Source organism: Phycodurus eques, chromosome 16, assembly GCF_024500275.1.
Source record: "Phycodurus eques isolate BA_2022a chromosome 16, UOR_Pequ_1.1, whole genome shotgun sequence".
Lineage (NCBI taxonomy): Eukaryota > Metazoa > Chordata > Actinopteri > Syngnathiformes > Syngnathidae > Phycodurus > Phycodurus eques.
In genome coordinates, this window is record NC_084540.1 from 14,264,471 (window position 1) to 14,284,924 (window position 20,454).

At 41.8% G+C, this 20,454-nt stretch overlaps 1 protein-coding gene across 1 annotated transcript in view; it reads left to right on the top strand.

The window, feature by feature from the left end:
* Positions 1-11,714: 11,714 nt before the first annotated feature.
* The window catches only part of LOC133414365 (voltage-dependent T-type calcium channel subunit alpha-1I-like), a 149,923-nt gene continuing 141,183 nt past the window's right edge, over positions 11,715-20,454 (top strand). Inside the window, 1 exon segment of the mRNA XM_061699653.1 lies at positions 11,715-11,806. The gene's annotated coding sequence lies outside the window, so the exon portion shown is untranslated.

Here is a 20,454-nt window from a genome sequence, read left to right on the forward strand (position 1 = left end):
GACTTTTGTGATCGTGTTCACTGAGTCCTGTAAAATGTATCTGGTATGATAATCCAATTTAGCCACTAGATGACGCCATTGTAGTAAAAATGTATATTACTGTACTTGTTTGTTGCTGGTAATAATTTCAAATGAAAAGCGAGTTAACTAGCCATTTATGGTACTGTATAATTCTAATTCTGACGATGGTCTTTTCTTCCTGTTACTTCCCCCATGTTAAGCAAAAATACAGTCCCACAGAAGTTCAAATGATTATTTTCAAGTGTAAATGTCAGTTACAAGACTGAAATGCTAGACTTCAGTTAGTGTGGCAATTGGAAACTATATATTGTGGCGCATACAAATGCAAGGTCACAGATCAGGAAAGATATCTTTATTCAGTCCAACCAAACTCAATTTTGAATGCTGGCCTGTGTGCGAGAGACATGCAAGTGTTCTTATAATTGAATCTGATGTAACAAAAGGCAATGTGGCTGATTTTAGAAGGGTAGACATGTTAGGAACCAGCTATGCATGTCAACAAGTAGTTATGCTATGAGCTATAATAACCCAAAGATAGGTGACACTACTTTTGATGTATGTTTATTGGTGTGACTACGGATTGGCACACACACACTGCTGTTTTTAATTTGAACTAAAACTGTCCCAGCAAAGAGGATTGCAAACTCAAGAAAAGGTGGGATGTCAACTAAGGATGGTGCTGCACCAAGACATACGAACACACCCTCTTAAAACATTTACCTGCGCAGTGTCACCTCATGGGAGTGTGAGGAAATGTGAAATGTGTGGACTAAAAATGATTCACCTCAGCTTACATAAAATCTATATTTAGCACCCTCATGACTCCAGAGTTCTGCAGCAAAGCTATCAGCCACACATTGAGATGTGCGTGGGCCTCAGCACGGGCTCGCTGCGGTACTACATCAACATCCTCTTCTGCAGGGTTACTATTGTATTAATATCTTATTAACACATACACATAATGTAACCTGTTGAGTCGTGGCATCATTATATGATGTTAACTTAGGGAATTATTTAAATTCAAACATCCAAAAGATCCATTCATTTACCACCCCGTATCCTGTTCATGGTGAGCTGGACCCTATTGTAGCTGCATTTGCATGTGTGATTTTAAGTATAATATTTGCTGGTGTATGCATCAAAGGAAGTTGCATCTAACCCAGAACTGGTTTGAAACTTCCATCCATCCATCTTCAATACTGCTTATCCTCACCAGGGTCGCGGATGGGGTACACCTTGGACTTGTCAGCAGTCAATTGCCGGGTACAACCATTCTCATTCACATTTACTGTAAACCCACAGACGATTTTGAGGTGACAACTGGTAGCAGTATCAGTTATCTGACCACATTCCCCTTTAGTAATCGTAACAATTGGAATTTGCTTTCTCGTAATCATCTTGACTGTCCAGATGTGCTCTGAAAGAGTGATCGCGTCTTCAGATGTTCTTCACCCAGAGCAATGATCAGAACAGAGAGAGAGAGAGATGAAGGTCAAAAGGGCCAGACTTTAAACTCTGGCTCATATGTCATGATTTCCAGAAAGAGGTGATCGTGGTCACTGAGGGAAATATGAGAATCAGAAAGATTAAAGCAGCCAGAGCTTTGTCTCTCACTTTGCCGTTTATCAGAGCAGCCGCCTTTATAACAGTTAAGTTGCTTCATTTTAAATCAGATTCTTACTGAGGCACAGATGCTAAATAAAGTTTTGCTGAAGCAACAACACTAAATTAGGATAACTATCCTAAAGTTGATTAATGTCGTCATTCACTCATATACTAGATACACTCACTGGCTATCTAACATTTACTGTTTGACACTCATATTTTGCGTATTAAGATACCAACAATTAAAACACATTTCAGTAGGGTGATAATGAACATGTTGGTGAATTATTGTCCATTGACAGTCTCAATGAAAACCGAGCATTATTATCTTTTAAAAGTAAAAGTCTCTGAAACAAATATGAAAGGTTACCATTTGCATCTGGTATGCACCACTATCTGGTCCTAAGAATTTTACCCATTTATCCCAGCAGACATCACAGTCATGCTGACAGCTTCGAGAGTGTGCGTTCACTAACCCAACCTGACGCTGTGTGTGTGTTTCGGGAGTATAAGTATGCTGAACAGCACAGGTGACCTTATTCATGAAGCAAGCCCGTTCAAATATTAAGTGCCAGTCTTTAGCTGAACTCTGTGCACTAAACTATGAACTTGGTGAGACACATTTCTATATTCTTTAGTTGTTGGAAATGTTCCCAAATTTAAGGTACAACTGAATTCGATATACAGTATGCAGAAAACTGCAGTATAAACTGCATAAGAGTAGTGACAGGTGGCCCCTTAAGAGGTTGAAGGGATTCTGCAATATACCTTGAAAATGATTTATTTAATCAGAATCATCTTTATTTGCCAAGTATGTCCAAAACACACAAGGAATTTGTCTCCGGTAGTTGGAGCCGCTCTAGTACAACAGACAGTCAATTTACAGAACACTTTGGGGACATAAAGACATTGACAAAAAACAATTGTGCAAAAAGATGCAGAGTCCTCTAGCGCTTAGAGCAGTTCGAACGACTAATATTGCAATAGTCCGGTGCAATGACCATTGTGCAAAGGGCGCCGAGACTTCAAGGAGTGTATGCGGTTTAAAGTGACGAGTAGTGTGATCATCTGGGACAATTTTGGTTGTGCAAATGTTACAGATACTCCTCAATCAGTGTGCAAATGGAGCAGATGCTACTCTGGCATGAGTGGCCAGTATATGCAAATAGTGCAGCACGGCGAGACAACTACAGCGAGTGCACGAGTAATACGTAATTGGCCCCACAGAAATGTGGCAACGAACTCAAGTAAAAAAATTTCCAGCTTGTTGTAATGGAATTATAGGTTAGGTGTTTAAGAAGAGGGAAGAAGCTGTTGGAATGTCTACTAGTTCTAGTTTGCGTTCGGTTGATCGGTAGCGCCTACCTGAGGGAAGGAGCTGGAAGAGCCCGTGACTGGGGTGCAGAAAACTAAACTTCATTTAATAACCTCATGTGCTTAAAATTCAAACAACCTTGAGGTGCCAATTTAAGTTGAACACGCAGTCTAACTATAATTACAAAAGATACGTTAAACACTGTTTACACTTTCTTCTCTTTGAGGCTTGTCTTTCTTGGAATATGTGTTGCAAAAAGCTAGAACCAAATGAATTCATCCTCTGCTAATATTTATTGAACTGAGCCCTTGTTTGACATCATTCATTGCAACTGTTCGAACTCTGAGGTTGTGAGTGACTTTAGGGGGCATATTTTGTATTGTACAACTTCAGGCGCGGTCATCTTAACAGTTTCTGTTCTTCTGGAAACATAGCTGCTAAAAATGTATTCAAATATATACCTCACGCATATTTTTCTTTTCTAGAAAAAGAGAACACTTTAGCAATTGTTTGTCTTCCCTCTGCCGTGTGATTGCAGTGAAGCTCACTGAGTCCACGTTTAGTCAGGATCTCTCCGCGTTGTACGCTGCACAACTGATAGACAAATCACAGCAGCAGGTCACTGTAACGTCTGTGTTGTTTTTTGTATGTTCAAATTTTTAGGAGGGGGATGTCTGATCTCCTATATCACCTACCACTTCTTTCGCACCCACCACTCAACTAATCTCTTCCTTTCATCTGCTCTGTCAACCCTTGCCACCACTTTTTATCACGTTCTTCATCCACGCGTGCCTCTGAAGAAATGTTCCTCATTGTCTCCCTCTTTTTTTCCTTTTTCTTTTTAATAGCCAAGTTTATTCACACTTGCACCCTCGGGCTCCAGTCTGCCTCTTAATTTGGTCGGTGTTGCACACGTGTATGTGGGACTTATATGGGGCACCCTGAACACTGTATGCCTGCTGTCAATGTGAATTAGTGTGTTGTGGTAATGCGCAGAATCAGCACCTCCAAATCTGAGACCATGGTCCTCAGTTGGAAAAGGGTGGGGTGCCTTGTTCACGAGTGAGGGAAGAATGGAACGGGAGTCGACAGGCGGATCGGTGCAGCGTCTGCAGTGATGCGGACTTTGTATCGATCCGTTGTGGTAAAGAAGGAGCTAAGCCGAAAGGCGAAGCTCTCGATTTAACGGTCGAGCTACGTTCCTACCCTCACCGATGGTCACGAGCTGTGGGTCGTGACTGAAAGAACGAGATCCCGGATACAAGCGGCCGAAATGAGTTTCCTCCGCGGGGTCTCCGGGCTCTCCCTTAGAGAGAGGGTGAGAAGCTCGGTCATCCGGCAGGATCTCAGAGTAGAGCCGCTGCTCCTCCACATCGAGAGGAGCCAGATAAGTTGGCTGGGGCATCTGATTCGGATGCCTCCCGGACGCCTCCCTGGTGAGGTGTTCCGGGCACGTCCCACCGGGAGGAGACCCCGGGGATGACCCACATACTTCGGCTGGCCTCGGGATACCCCCGGAAGAGCTGGAGGAAGTGGCTGGGGAGAGGGGGGGAGAGGGAAGTCTGGGCGTCCCTGCTAAAGCTACTGCCCCCCGCGACCCGACCTCGGATGAGCGGGAGAAAATGGATGGATGGATGGTAATGCGTGTGACCACACATTGATGTTTAATGTCAACGCATCACAATGCAAAGACGCTACTGGTAATCTTGTGTTGTTTTGTGTGAATCAGTGACGGGGTGTGCATTAGCTACCTGGGCCTTCAGTGGGGATTTACCAAACTTAATCTACTTTAATATCGCCATTATCGCCATTATATCACGTTGCGGCGCCACGGTGGACGACTGGTTAGAGCATCTGCCTCACAATTCTGAGGAGCGGGGTTCAATCCCCTGTCCCGCCTGTGTGGAGTTTGCATGTTCTCCCCGTGCCTGTGTGGGTTTTGAGGGCCAGGGCTCTGGCCCTGTGAGGACAAATTTGAAATCTGATTGGGTAATGAAACACTCTTATTCCTAATATAAGTGTTATGTCGGTTATGTCAAACCGACCAGCACTCGTGATGAAAACACGCTGCTGTCAACTGGACTCCACTTTCTACTTTTCCTGCACGTCTCTGTATCGTCGTTGGATCGATACAAGCCAGGTGCGTAATAGAATTAGACTCTAATGGTAAGTACAAACTTGACTCTAATGGTAAGTACAAACTTGCGTTATATTTACCCAATCCCCCTTCGGGGCTTTTCTGGCAAGGTAAGAAAGGATCAGACTGTGAAATGAGACTATAGTCAGAGATGTATGTGCACAATTTGTGTGTGTAAGTGTTTGTGTGGTGGGAGTGGAGGCATTCGGCAAATAGACTTGACAGTGAGTCAAATGGGTTTAAATTCTTCACTTGCTGCCTCAATGTCAAGTTGATGGATGTGTGTTGCGCTTGCAGGGGGGCGCAATAGTGGAAAACAGGATTTTGGCTCTGCAAAAATGTCTGCCTTTGGAGAGGACAAAATTATTATGATTTTATTGTTGTTGTTATTGTTCGAGTTACTTTAGTTACTTTTCCTGTTTAGGGTCATGTGTGAACTGGAGCCTATTCCAGCTGACTTTGGATGAAAAGTGTGGTACACCCTAGACTGGTCACCAGACAATTAGAGAGCACATTGTCATCCCATTGTCATCAACCATCTGATAGTGACATCTTCACATGCCGTTAAAGAGTGTCTCATTGTTAGCATGCCTCTATGTGGCCTGCGCACTTGTGAATGATGTTAAACTCACCTGGACACACATTCACCGGCTGATCCGCTCAAAGCCGAACGTGTCTATTCAAGCGGGACGATGAACGTTTCACTGGAACACAGAGAGGCCAGAGTTCAAGCTCCAGGTAAAAGTGTGTGTGTCTATCTGTCAACTACAATATCTGCATGATGGCGCATGCATCAAGTAAGGTGAATCTAACCCAGAATGGATAACATATAGAGGGTGTAAGTTTGAATTTTGGGTTTATTTTCGCCCAGCCAAAATGGTTCTTGTGAACTAAACAAAATTAGACCTGCTACTTCTGTAGAAAGGTTTAAATTTTGACTTGACTTATTTTCACACACTCACATTTGGTAAAACCACACTTTGTGTGTCGAGAGCCTCTAGCCCTGCCCTACCCACTGACATCTGGATTTTGGATTTTACTACCTCTTTCCTCTTATTCCCCCCTCTACTTCTGTTCAGAGATGGGGCCAGGTGGCAACGATCAAAGGGGGGCTGTTGCTGTAAGATTTCTGCATCGACCAACCGGGACAAGAATTGAGGAGGACCACTGCCCTGAAGGTGCTGTCATGGAGGATTCTAGATCAACTGACTGGGACAAAAGGAAAGTGTACAAGATAAAAAGGTGACACCCAAAGTAAAACCAAAGATCTTAAGGTAGCATGGTGCCGTGGAGTCGGAGGTGAGAAATTGAGAGCGAGAGGAATAGAATATTAACTTTTGAAGACATTTACAAGGTTGAAGGAAACGTATTCAGATCTAAACACATCTGTTGTGGCTGATCTGTGGCGCATGGTCGAGGCTCTTACCGGCATTGTCGAAAATTATCCAACAGAAAAGTTAAGTGCTTTTGTGCCCGAGGAAAAAAATGTCTTCAAACTTCACAATCCTCATGGGCACACCGACGAAATAAGACAACTACTACCACTACATTGAAGTTTTCTTGGTTGAAAGCCATTTTGTCCAAATTCAATTTTTTTTTTCCCCCAACTGTCTGGCACACATCGATAAGTAACTTCTTGAAACACACCTAACATACATTTAATACAGTCACTCCCTCTGTAAAACTAAAGTCTAATTTTGAAGAACATTTTGAACACAAAATGTTTTAAATGAAAATGTCCAAATTCATTTTCATTTTAACTTATTGATGCATGAAAAATTAACTCCATCATCAGCGAAATTTTTCTCGCTACATTTTCCGACACTAATATGGCCTCATGTTTCCAAAAGAAAAGCTGCAATGGTAAGTCAGTGAGATATCAATTGTTAACACAGTAATAATGGGATATGGTAGCTTGTCATCATTAAAATATGCAAGTTACCTAACTTTTCCTCTTCAGTATGTTGTGCCAGCTAATTGCCTGACCCAAGCGTTGTATTCTTCCTAAGTGCCAAGCCAGACAAAGCACACAGTCAGCAAATGTCTGTTTTTTTTCTTTTCTTCCAGCTGTGTTCCCAAAACTTCAATTATTCACAACTTATGAATAACGCACTTCACCTCAAGCTGGCAAGTGGGGGTATTTTTGCACTTGATGCTGTGAATTAGTCATAAACTCACAATGGCAAAAAATACAATTTTCATAGCTCCGCCCTTCTCCCCACTCACTGGGAAATTGCCACATTTATCTTCAATACAGGTGAAGATCATGTTCAATCTACATTTAATTGAATACACTGCAAAGACAAGATATTTAATGTTCAAACTGATAAACATCATTGTTTTTAGCAAATAATCATTAACTTTGAATTTTATGGCTGCAACACGTTCCAAAAAAGCTGTTACAGGGTCATGTTTACCACTGTGTTACAACACCTTTTCTTTTAACAACATTCAATAAACATTTGGGAATTGAGGACAATAATTGTTGAAGCTTTGTAGTTGGAATTCTTTCCCATTCTTGCTTGATGTACAGCTTCAGCTGTTCAACAGTCCGGGGTGTCCGTTGTCGTATTTTACGCTTCATAATGCGCCACACATTCTCAATGGGAGACAGGTCTGGACTGCAGGCAGGCCAGTTTAGTATCCGTACTCTTTTACTATGAAGCCACGCTGTTGTAACGTGCAGAATGTGGTTTGGCATTGTCTTGCTGAAATAAGCAGGGGCGTCCATGAAAAAGACGTTGCTTGGATGGCAGCATATGTTTCTCCAAAACCTGTATGTACCTTTCAGCATTAATGGTGCCTTCACAGATGTGTAAGTTACCCATGCCATTGGCATTAACACAGCCCCATACCATCACAAATGTAGGCTTTGGAACTTTGCGTCCATAACAGTCCGGATGGTTCTTTTCCTCTTTGGCCCGCAGGACACGACGTCCACAATTTCCAAAAACACTTTCAAATGTGGACTCATCGGACCACAGAACACTTTTCCACTTCGCACCAGTCCATCTTAGATGAGCTCGGGCCCAGAGAAGACTGCTGCGTTTCTGGATGTTGTTGATAAATGGCTTTTGCTTTGCATAGTAGAGTTCAAGTTGCACTTACAGATGTAGCGCCGAACTGTATTTACTGACATTGGTTTTCTGAAGTGTTCCTGAGCCCATGTGGTGATATCGTTTACACATTGATGTTGGTTTTTGATGCAGTGCCGCCTAAGGGATCGAAGGTTACAGACATTCAGTGTTGATTTTCGGCCTTGCCTCTTACATGCAGTGATTTCTCCAGATTCTCTGAACCAGATTCTCTGAACCTTTTGAAGATATTCCCAATTAGCCTGTACACCTGTGGGATGTTCCAAGCAGGTGTTTGATGAGCATTCCTCAACTTTCTCAGTTTTTTTTTGCCACCTGTCCCAGCTTTTTTGGAACATGTTAATGATTATTTGCTAATAACAATAAGGTTTATCAGTTTGAACATTCAATATCTTGTCTTTGTAATGTATTCAATGAAATATAGGTTGAACATGATTTGCAAATCATTGTATTCTGTTTTTATTTATTCTGTATTCTGTGTAACACAACACGCCCAACTTTATTGGAATTGGGGTTGTAAAATCCTTGCAACCTCACGCTCCTCTGTGTACATTGTTCTTTAAGGAATGGTTATTTCTAATGAACACAGTATGGATATTGCTGTGTTAAATTATCAGTTTTACAAGATATTTGTGTCTTTTCTTAGTATTCTTTTCATTTATATAAATGTTTAAACTGATTAATGTACATACAGTATTAAGAATTATTGTAACCTCTTATTCTTTATTTAAAAAAAGACACTCAAGAATTCTTTATCCCATTATAACAGATCCTGGTGTAAAATTTCAAGGTTTGTCTTAAACTAGATAAGTCTGACTCCTGTAGTGTAGGTCGCGTGGCAGAAAGAGAGCAGACCTGATGTACATATATAATGACTGGGCATACACAATTCGAGTCAAATCAACATGCGCGGTTGTAAAAGTTGCAGCTATAAATTATTGCGCGGCAAAATGAAAAGGTTGTTCAGAGGATGTGACTATGAAAGGCCTATTCAGTTGGTTAGAGGACTTTTAAATGCTAAACTTGCTTCATTTAAACAAACAACCGGGCGCATTTTGTGACACAATTAGGAAACATATTGAATACTCAAATAAGGTAAATAGGACTTTTCAGTTTTCTTGACAGTAGTACTACATCATCAAAATGACCTGTGACCAAAAATAAAATTAAAAAAAATCAGCACTCTTTGGCCCTATCTTGTGCTTCTCATTTGATATACAAGAAACCATAGTGGCTGTGAAACAACAACCAATTGGAGACAAGGCGTGACTTACAGTATAAGGAGTCAGTCGTTTGGCATACACTCGTGGGCACACTCATTCCGGGCTTGCGCTGACCTTTTTCCTTCTTCAATCAAAAAAGCAACTTTCTTGTATAATGCAGTAACACTATAACACTAAATATCATCAGTTTGAAGATTGTTTTTTTTTTTTTTTTTTTTTTTGGGCGAGCGCTGGTGTGCCTGTGATCAGTATGCTCGTGAGTAAGTAACAAATGATGGCAACCTCGTAAGACACGCCTTCTGTCTGATTGGGTGCTTTTCCTTGGGTGTTGTGATTTCTTGTATATCAAATTAGCGGCACAAAATAGGTCCGCTCACCATAACCAAATGCTCCACCGTGCTGCCCTTTGCCCGAATCAGCCATCCATTTTCTGTCCCCCTTATCCTCACTAAGGTCACGGGCGTGCTGGGGCCTATCTCTACTATCTTCAGGCGAGAGGCGGTGGGTACCCTGAACTGGTCGCCAGCCAATCGCAGGTGTCTTAATCATTCAAATGTAAAAAAATAAGTTAATAAGTTAACTTCAAAAGGTGCTACATCCATTTTCTCTACCACTTTTCCCCATTTATGAGCGGGAGCCTATCCCGCTTTGGGCAGAAGACACCATGGACCTATCGTCAGCCAATCGTAGAGCACATCAAGACCAAAAAACATGAACACTCTTATTGGATAATTTTGAGTTTTCAATTAACCTAACATGCATAATTCCAACTCCACATTTCAGAACTTTCAGGCAGACCTGCTAATCAAATATTAATGTTAAAGCAAGAAAACACTCCCCTTGACCTTTATTTGATTTGAATGTCTTATGCCCTTAAATGTGAGAGTACTTATAGCTTTATAAAACTTCCACAGTACTATTTTATTTCTAACTTAATATAAAAACCAGACAAATAAAAACTGCTTCTCAAATTAGAATTTGTATTTTTTGACGAGATGTCTGCAGCCACCCGCAGCCATTGAGACCAACTGGACTTTGGAGGTTTTGCTGTGTGCTCATAGTCCCTCTCCAAATTATCTTCTTGTCATGTGTCAAAAATTCTCCACCCTGCACCGTTCTTTGCAACCGGCAACCCCCGCTCCGGTGCTTCCGGTCGTGCGCGCTCACGTAGCGACGGTGCGTCCGCTTGTCCGATCGCATAAACACATTAAGCACTCAACCTGATTATATGCACCGCTCTGCGTTTGCGTGCATCCAATTACCAAGCTAGTGTGAGCTGCTGGTGCCGCTAAAGGTTCTAAACACGGCTCGTTAAATATGCAATCCGGCGTGCAACATTTTCCTCGCAGTAGCTTAAAAGGATGATTTAAAAAAAAAAACATGCAAATAAATTAATAAATATAAAGTAAAATGTATTTATCATTTAAGGCCACTAAAGGTGGAGTTTAGTATTGTGCGCCCTATTTTAATCCATCAAGTGCATCAGCATTCTCTTTCCATCTCTCTCTCTCTCTCTCTCTCTCTCTTTCCATCTCTCTCATTCACTCACTCACGCGGACACAGACGCGCGCACACACTCTTGGATGTCTTCAGTGAGAAGAGGTTATGCTGTGGCGCGCTGCAGGAGACAAACTATTGACAAACGCGCGGGAACTATTTTGTCCGTTTTCACATGTTCCATGAGGACACGTGATGAAGTGAAGTCTCATCGGATTTTCTTTTTTTTTTTTCTTCTTTTTTTTTTTTTCTTCTCCCTACCACGTTGCAATTTTGTGAGGAAACGTCTCTTGGAAAATTTGCAAGTGGGGCTCCTAAATTGGGGTTTTCACACACATCTGTCCACTTATTATTATTTTTTTAACTAACACACCCTAGATCGTGCAACCCCCCCCCCCCCCCCCCCCAGCCCCCTTCCCCGTTACAGCGTGCTTGATCAACGTGACTGAGGGTGGAATACAAAAGTGCCCCCCCCCCCCTCCCCAAATTTCTCAGCACATGCAGCTTCAAGTGAAACTGCAAATAATGATGTACTTTTTAAACATTTGCTGTCTCAGAATGGTGCACTAGGAGCCCCCTACCCTGCGTACAACCTGGTCAGGTGGAAGACTTTATTGGACATGTGAGTCCAAAAAGGAGGACCGGCGCGCACCAGACGAAGGCACAGAGGCTGCAACGCGCGCGAAAAAAACAACAACAACAAACAAACAAACAAAAAAAACATTTTCTATAGCCGGGCTTCGCAGCGTGTGCACGGCAACATTTCGGAGACGTTCTTGGAGAAAAACTACTTTACACGGACTGATCATGGCCAAAGGATAGTGATTCTTTATGGTGTGCACCGAACAGGAAACCATTGGCTGGATTGTCCAGTAATTCCTGGACACCCTCTTCGCTTTTAATGACAGTAAAGGTAAGTTTGACCCATTTTCATGGTGACTATTTGTCCTATATTAATGTTTGTTGTTAAGGAACAACTGGATGGAAATGAATTCAAAGGATGGGAGGTCCATAAGACCTTTTTATTTATTTTGGGTGGAAGACATATAATCAAAATTAATTTATTTATCTTTATTTTTCAAAATTAGTTGTCTGTAACGTGTGTACCTGAATTGTGCGGTTTATGGTGCTGTCCATGGTTCTGGATGTGGTTCAGACGCTCTCACACGGGTGAAACAAGTTACAGAAGGTTTTTTTTTTTTTTTTTTTCCTTTTTAACTTGTCTTGTTGGACATATGAAGTGTAACAGTAAGTCCTTTTTCATTTTCAATCAATGATTACCTTGTATGTTTCCATATATTTACTGTATGTTTTAAAGGAAATGCACATGAGACAACAATCCTAGTCACATGTTTCACCACCATTGCCACCCACTCTTGTCTCTACTTTATCTTCATGAGGATAGTGCAATACTAAGCTTTGTCCACTTCATTGCTACATCACAAGTAAATGAGAACCAATGTGAGACAATGATCAACATTTCAATAGACTCTGCTGGAGACATCATCATTTAACATTTTTATATAAGTTTGTTTTTGTGGTTTTAGTTAGCATGAGTAAAACTGAGCCTTACTGTACTGAAACCTGTTCTTTATTGTCGTTTTTCATGTTATCAAGATACACACAATGGGTTAAATATTGGATCCCCTCAGTTTTGTGCAACAAATTGCAAATTACAACCACAATAATAAACAGGTTGTTGCATAACTGTCTATGTAAAGACAAGATTTTTTTAACATATTGAATCTCATTAGAATGTCTTGGTGGTCCTAATCTTGAGGCTGGGAGTGAATAATCTGCTGTAACAGTCACTTCAGGGTGATGTGATTTATATAATATAGTCTGACTGTTGCACTATACCAGTGGGTTCATTCCTGCATGCTGTAAGTGTCTCTGCATAAGGCTGCCATCATTTGAGTCCCCTAGTAATATGATTGGATTGCCCACATAAACAAACATAATGCAGAAGAGGGACAGGCTTCCCTTCTGCCAGCCCTCCCTGGATGAATTTTATGCTTCATGCTGTGGAATTACTGCAAGTGCCGACGTTCCGCCTTATAATAATGAAATGCCCTGGAGTCGAGGCAGGGGGCAATTATTTCCATTGAACTTTGACCCCTTTGGACAACACATCAATGCGTCTGATCATTCATTCTAATAGCATCACACACAAAAATCCTTGTTGCTGTTAATTCTGACAAAGCAGCTGTAAAGGCTGCATGAAGACTCAGCTAATAACCAACAAAGGAGTAATCAACACATTGTACCCAACATTTGGATAATTTTTATTGAACACACAAGCTCCCACCATAACAACGAGGATGTTAGCAAATTATATGCCTCTGGAAAAAGAGAAAACAGGCTATGAAACCATGAGTTTCATAAACACAGGCACGCACGCACATGCGCACACACACGCACACACACACACACACACACACAGTAAGCAACACAGTGCTTCTTTCATCCAACAGACCTAAAACAATACTTAATACTACAGCACCTCCAATGCTGAACACAATCTGTCAGATTCATTTGGATTTAGATCAAATTTCACCGTAGCAAATAATCAAAATAATCTGTTCCAGTGTTAAACTGTCTCCATTATTAATCATTTGACTGTACAAGCAATGTTTAATGTAATTGCAATTTCCATGCAAGTGTAAAAATAAGTAAACCCCTGTTAAATTTTGACTATTGAAACATTCAGTCTAAGTCTAACAAAGAGCCAAATCCGTAATGCAAATGTTGAATTCATATCACATCTTTTAACATTCTTGCTTGTCATAAAGGTGTAAAAAGAAGTTACTTTAATAACAAGACACAAGAGAGTAAGGCAATGCTGTAGTATTACTTCTTCCATATATTTTCTTCTGTCTCTCCTCACGTTTTTCTCTTAACACTCCTTGTAGATTTTGGAGGTATCGATTTACCAATTTCTATAACCATATTCCTCATTAGGGCTGCGAGTGAGCCGAAGCCTATGCCAGCTCACTTTGGGCACACAACCACACATCGACGTCGTGTCTGGGTTGGTTCGCCACAGGAGGGAAAGAGAGGGCAGCGGCGGCTCTCTATAACCTCAAAGTAACAGGAGATGGTGTGAATAAGGAGAAATGAGACGGAATCTTAAGCAAAGATGAGAGCCGTTCGTGCCAAGATAAGAAGAAATGCATGACTAGAGGAAAGACGGACGAAAGAGGCTGGGAGTCAAAAGCAAGGGGGGCGTCGAGTGCATCAGAGCGACACCGGGGTGAGGATGAGAGGAATCAAGTGAGGAGTCTGGGGAGAACGAGGCTAAGCGTATAGTTGGAGGGGGATAAAAACAAAAAAAAGGAGTAGAAGAAAGGGATCGTGAGGCGGATGTGAGTGGAGGCTGCTGTGAATGCTGCCGTTATCCAGTGGAGTGAAACAATGGCTGTACAACTGTGTGCTGAGGGCAGCCACATACAGCGCCTGGATGGCTTCCTGAGAAGGCGAGAGAGAGAGGGAGAGAATCAGGCCCAGAGAAGGCGGGCGAGCAGGGAAGAGTTTCGATTTCTGCGACTGTCGATATTCTGCACTGAAGAACAAAAAACATGTAAATGTGGCAGGTGGAGGCAGGGACACCAGCAGAGCAAAAAAGGCACATAGATGACTCAAAAAGCCACAACCACCACAATAGAAACTAAATGACTGACTCAAATATGGGCAAAAGAATTTGATTAATCTAAAATACCAACATGTAGTTTCATCCTAAATGCCCTACAAAACCTACAGATAATGATCTCAGCGTGTCCCTCATCTTTATAGAGATTTCTAGAAAGACAAGACTCCTCAGCAGAGTAGTTCAATGTCCTTCGTGCATATTGTAAAATTATTCAAAGTCTGGTCCCATATTTTTAAGCTGCTCCCACGACCGACCATGGATAAGTGGAAGCGAATGGATGGATGGTTGAATGGATAGATATGGCAACTGTCCATCAAATACCGCTACTTTGACCTGGAATAATGGATGCTACTCAGTGTTGCATCTTTCTCATGCCTACACATAACTACGTTTGAGGCACTTTAAGCCTCCAGTGGCTGGAATTTATCCCACCGGGTCGTCACAGGGTTTTTCCACGCTGAGACATCGAGGCGCTCTGAAGCAGCCATGCTGGCGAGAAGCCCCTGTCCACACGTTGGCTGTCATGTCTCACTTTTTGAAATCATTTTTCCAGCTCCTCGTTCTTCCGTCTTTCTCTGTGTAACGTGCATAAACTCGTGTCCAACTAAGAGTTGTTCTAAAGCGGCCACGTCAGAGGACTGTGCAAAGGGAAGCTAGCTAGCGCCCTAATGGCATGTCACAATAGCGCTGGATAACCGCTGATGCAAACAAAGGCGCTTAAGTTCTCATATAATCGGGGAGGTGGGAGTCATGCTCAAGCTGTACGAGGCACTGTTTTATCCATGCCCCCCCCCAAAGAAAATTACGAACATTGAAATGGTGAGGAAAAGTTTAACACTACATCTCCACAACTGAGTACTACATACAGTAATTCCAAGCAGCAAATTACCTTTTTGAGAGTTATTTTTTTTATTTTTAATACACATCCTGCAAACGTGAGTCACATATGCCTCCCAGCGGAGCAGGCTCTTGACTCTTGCACAGTCACCCACGGGCCCTGCTATTGTGTCATGGTGAATATGACCACAAGTGCGTGTGACCAATGGGACGGTGGTGCAAGCATGCATGCTTCTGACAGATCGTATCCAGGGGACTCTTAATGCTTTAGCTCCAAGAAAAAGATACAGCAGTTGGTAAAATAATACCAATACCTTGTGGGGAAAAAAAAAAGCAATTTAGCTGCTGTTAGACAAAATCTCAAGGTCAATGCATGCGCCTCAATTTTCAAATCCCTCCATAAGACATGGCATCATATCATGTCTAAAATATGGAGTTGCCGACAGTTCCACAGTGAATAAAATGTCAAAATAAATTCCTCTAATAAACATGAATGAATCACAGAGTGCAAGAATTTCTCTGATTGTTACTTAGTTTACTTCTTAGGGGTTGACATAGAATGATGTAAGGCCCGAGGATTATACGGATGGCAGTGGGTCCATCACTAACGTTCATTCATCTCCTTGAAATTGGATTCGTTTAGAGAGCATCGAAAGATACCAACTCTCTTTTGCCAGTAGTTTACTCTGGCGGAGTAATAAAGACAGGTGGTCCAAATCCTGTTCCCCCCAACCCATTTTACTTACAACTGTACCAAAAGCATTCTATTTTTGGTGTTCCTATGATATAAAGTGGTTTGTGTTCCACCAATCAGATTTCCCCTTCTTAATCCTAATTGGACTTGCTTAACAGACAAGCATCTGTTATTGTTTTTGGCAACATTAGAGGGTTGGTTTGATCAATAGACTTTTCTTCCACTACCTGCTTCCAGCTTGCTTGTTTCTACCAGTCTGCACCAGCAGTTTTAATATAATCATTATATCATGCTTACTTCACTCTGGAGATTGTGCTTGTTGTTACAGGTGAAGCCCTTGCATTTATTCCTGGTATGTCTTCCTACTATTATTATTTATGTCACATATATTTCTGTACTGGCCTTTTATAAGAGACAGGCAACAGTGAAGATAGATCCTCCGCCCTCAGCCAGAAGAGAACAGTGTTTAAAGGTTGTGTACTTGTTTGTGCACAAACAATCGTGTGTTTGTGTTGTGTTCTTATAGTTTGCAGTTAATCCAGGTGCTTCCACCAGGGTGCAACAATAGTGACAAACCCACGCATGGCACACGTCTCCAGCTAATCTCTGATGACAAGCCGCAGTGTGTGGCCCATCACAATATATCCCAATGATAGATAATTATATGCTGCACAGCATGTGAGTGTCGGGATTTGTTGTGGGTCATGTCAGGGATTACTATGAGCACTTGACACTTGCTACTTAAATGTGGTTGAGAAGTAAACATGCTCATGGATTAGTGTGTAAATTGGTACGAACATTCAGATTGGTGTTGCGCAGATGGGGGACTGCATAGCAAGTTTCTGCAAAATTGACACATCAGTGGTATAACAGTAGAGCTGGCATTTTTTTCACCAGTGCCTTTCAGACAGAACTCAACAAAGCGGGACACGGCACTGGCTGCATGTGTACTCTTGCAAGCAGCAACTGGTGTGACATAAAATTCTCATTGGACAGATACTATTGCCTTCAACATTAAGGAGCAAATAGTCACTGATTTTGTAGTGGTACACTTGCCTGACTTCGATGCAGTCAGCATGCGTTCAGTTTCCACTCAGGAACAGTGTGAATGTGAGTGTGAAAGCTTGTTTGTCTCTATACATGCCTTGTGATTTACTGGCAACCAGCCCAGGGTGATGTTTCGTTTGAAGTCAGCAGGGATGGGCTCCAACACCAGCGACCCTGAACTGGATCAGCGGTGTAGAGAATTGATAAATGTTTGGATGGATGTGGAGGGGATGGAAGGGGCACAAGGGAAGTGAGTCTCGGGTGTTAACACCGCGGCCCCAGCTTTCTCATATCTCCTTTCACGCAGCCACCATGCTGCCTCTGTAATGCCTGCGCTACTATGCCGGGAAAGTCGACTATGATGTGTCACATGAAACGGACTATTGGTTCAACGTCGGGTTCTCCCCCAGATTAATCAATGCGCCCTTGAGGAAAATACACAACCCCCTGTTTCATTAATGTAGATTTCCCTTTTGATCTTTCCTAATTATCTACCTCTTTTATCAAATGTGGTTGAGGGAAAGAATGTCGTCGTGGAAGTATTCAATTCAGACCACAGTCCACCTAAGGGACAGCCTGCTTTGAAAATGATCAACTTCCACCTTGGAGCCATGATAAAGATACCATATTTAGTAACTTATGAAAGGGTTCAAAAAGCAACCGGTGCGACATTATGGTGAAGCAGAATAGAATAGAATAGAATAGAATAGTGCAGGAGAGCAGCAGTATGTCATTGTAGGAATGTAGGTTTGGTTAACACGCAGTCTTTCAGACCCAAGGCAAGTTCTTGCAGACTGAGATGGATTCAGCGCAATTATTATCCAGCTAGCAGCAAGAAAAGATTGTGTCTCATGAGTTGTTAACCCGATAAACACAAGGCAGCACAATGGTCGAAGATTTGTCTCTCCTAGTTAGTTTTTAAATGCAACAATTGTGCCTCCAGTCAGTTTTATCATGTCATTTATCTTGAGGCAGAAGCCCGCCCCACCTTGAGGCATTTAACATTAGCATTATAATCTGATGGTATGAAATGTCGCAAAGACCCAAAACAGGCAGGAAATATCTTTAAATGGAACAAAATCCTATAGTCATTGTATCAGCTTCCCCCATTCCTTCTCGCTGTGACACACACGGATATGCCTGTGCGCTCTTGGCACGCCTTTCCCGCAGCTGTTTTGTTACCTGTCACTGCAGACACCAGCGAGGAAGGCAGACTCAAGCCTGCTCTACCATCACTAAGTCATTTTGACGGACAACACGTCCCATCGTTCAACCCCTATCTGCTCACTGCTTAGTGATGGGAGCAAATGGGCTCCCTTAACGACAAATTGTGACCTTTTCCGAGACAGAGTGGTGCAAGTATAGTCTTAGAGTGTTCATGAACGGGTCCTTTAGCATTTGTGCGGGTTGTACTGTATAAATTGACATTGAATTGACGTTTTGTGATTCCGCCCTTCCCCCCACCCCACAACATGGCTATTACAATAAAAGCCAATGTTACGTTGTTGTAGATAAAATATGTTTTACACCTTTGGAGATGAGTGGGGCTGCTATAATGACCGTCATAATTGGTCATCCAATAAACTGCATGAGCAGAGCCTGAAATGCTAGCCAATCCTGGTTACCGTTACACATTACAGGAAGGCAGCCAAATACGGTCATCTGGTCACTCTATTCTAGTACAACCCCACCACCCTCCCCCCTCCAATCGCTCTTGTGTGTTTTGTATGTTGTATGTTTTTTTCCCCCAGGAACAATAACTTTCACAGCAATGTTTTAAAGAACTGTTCTGGCTGCAAATTGATGCACTTGTTCTATTATGATGTTACCAAAAGTTCTCATTTGTTGTTTGGCTACACACAAACTACATACGCAAGAGAGCATGGATACTCGAGTGAAATTATGTTGAAAAGTCAAAAATCAGCATAAAGTCAATGAATGGCATTTTCATTGGATAGTGACATTATGATTCATTATTGAAACTTGAACAACTGAAACCTGAACAAATAAAGATTTAGCATTCTAGAAGATCAGACACTTTCTTTTTTTTTTCCCTGGTCCTGTCACATTTGTCGAGCCATTTGGTGTCAGTGAGAGTCCATAGGGCCAATGGGAGATGGAAAAAAAAAAACACACACACTTGTTTTTTTTTTTTTTTTAGATAACAAACTCGTGGCTAATGATGGTGTATCCCTGAACAGAAAGCTGTCAGGAACAGGAAGTCAAATAAACACTAACTAAAACAGTTAGTTCTAAAACTACACTATAATGATCGCGTTTATCAATATAAAAGCAGTTGAAACCCAACTCTGTATTAACTATAAAATGTTTATTAAAATACAAAACAAAACAAAAAATGCCAATTATTTGATCTGCCTTTGCTTCTATTCTGTAGTGATTTCACAAGAACAATCAGTCCCTACTTTCTCAGCATGTCCTCACCTTCATAGTAGGCACTTTCATAGTAGGCTACAATACAACAAAAACATTCCAACAAAAATACCTATACAAGTATACACACACATGATGTTGCGTACCATGTTTGCTGGTGACAAAACATTGTATTGAAGAGTGCAAAGCTCTTTTAAGCCAACAACACTCCCCGACGTAATAATGACGATGCTCAGTGCTCATCACTCTTCATGAGATCTTACCTGGGTGATCATAGCTCATTTGTTCACTTTCTGCCACTGCTACTCGGTGGGTACAGGAAGAAAAGTGATCTGTTTTGTGTAAACACTAAAATGTCAGACTGAATTGTGCTTTTAGTTAAAGGTTAGCGGTGTTAAAGATACCAGTATGATGGAGCATCACTTATGCGTATCATATCATTCAAGCACTTTATTTGCCCTCTTTCCTGCCTCGTGGCAAAGCCAACCTGTTCTTTGGGGCCACCTTTCTTTCATGCTGGATATGTAATACACATATGCATGCACACACACGCACACACAAATACAAGTCCACAGTTCACACAAAGCTGAGAGCTGCAGGGGTGTAAATGTCAGCCCTCACTCTGTCTATTTGTTGATAGATTTGATTGATCGTGGTATACAGACAGTGTGCGTGTGCGCGTGTGTGTGTGCGTGTGCGTGCAAGCGCTTTTATATATGGCTTTACGAGGACAGTGTTTATACAGTAGGTACCTTTTGTTAAGTTGGAAACGCCATCAAATGTACTACTACCTCAGGGTATCACAATGAACTGAAATAACTATTTCAGTGGAAAGAGATGTGTACCTTTTTAAATTTGGCTGCATGTTAATCATTGAAATTTCATTATGCTCTGCACAAATCATGCACAAAATGCCTTTGCAAGTATTGAGTGATTAACAACT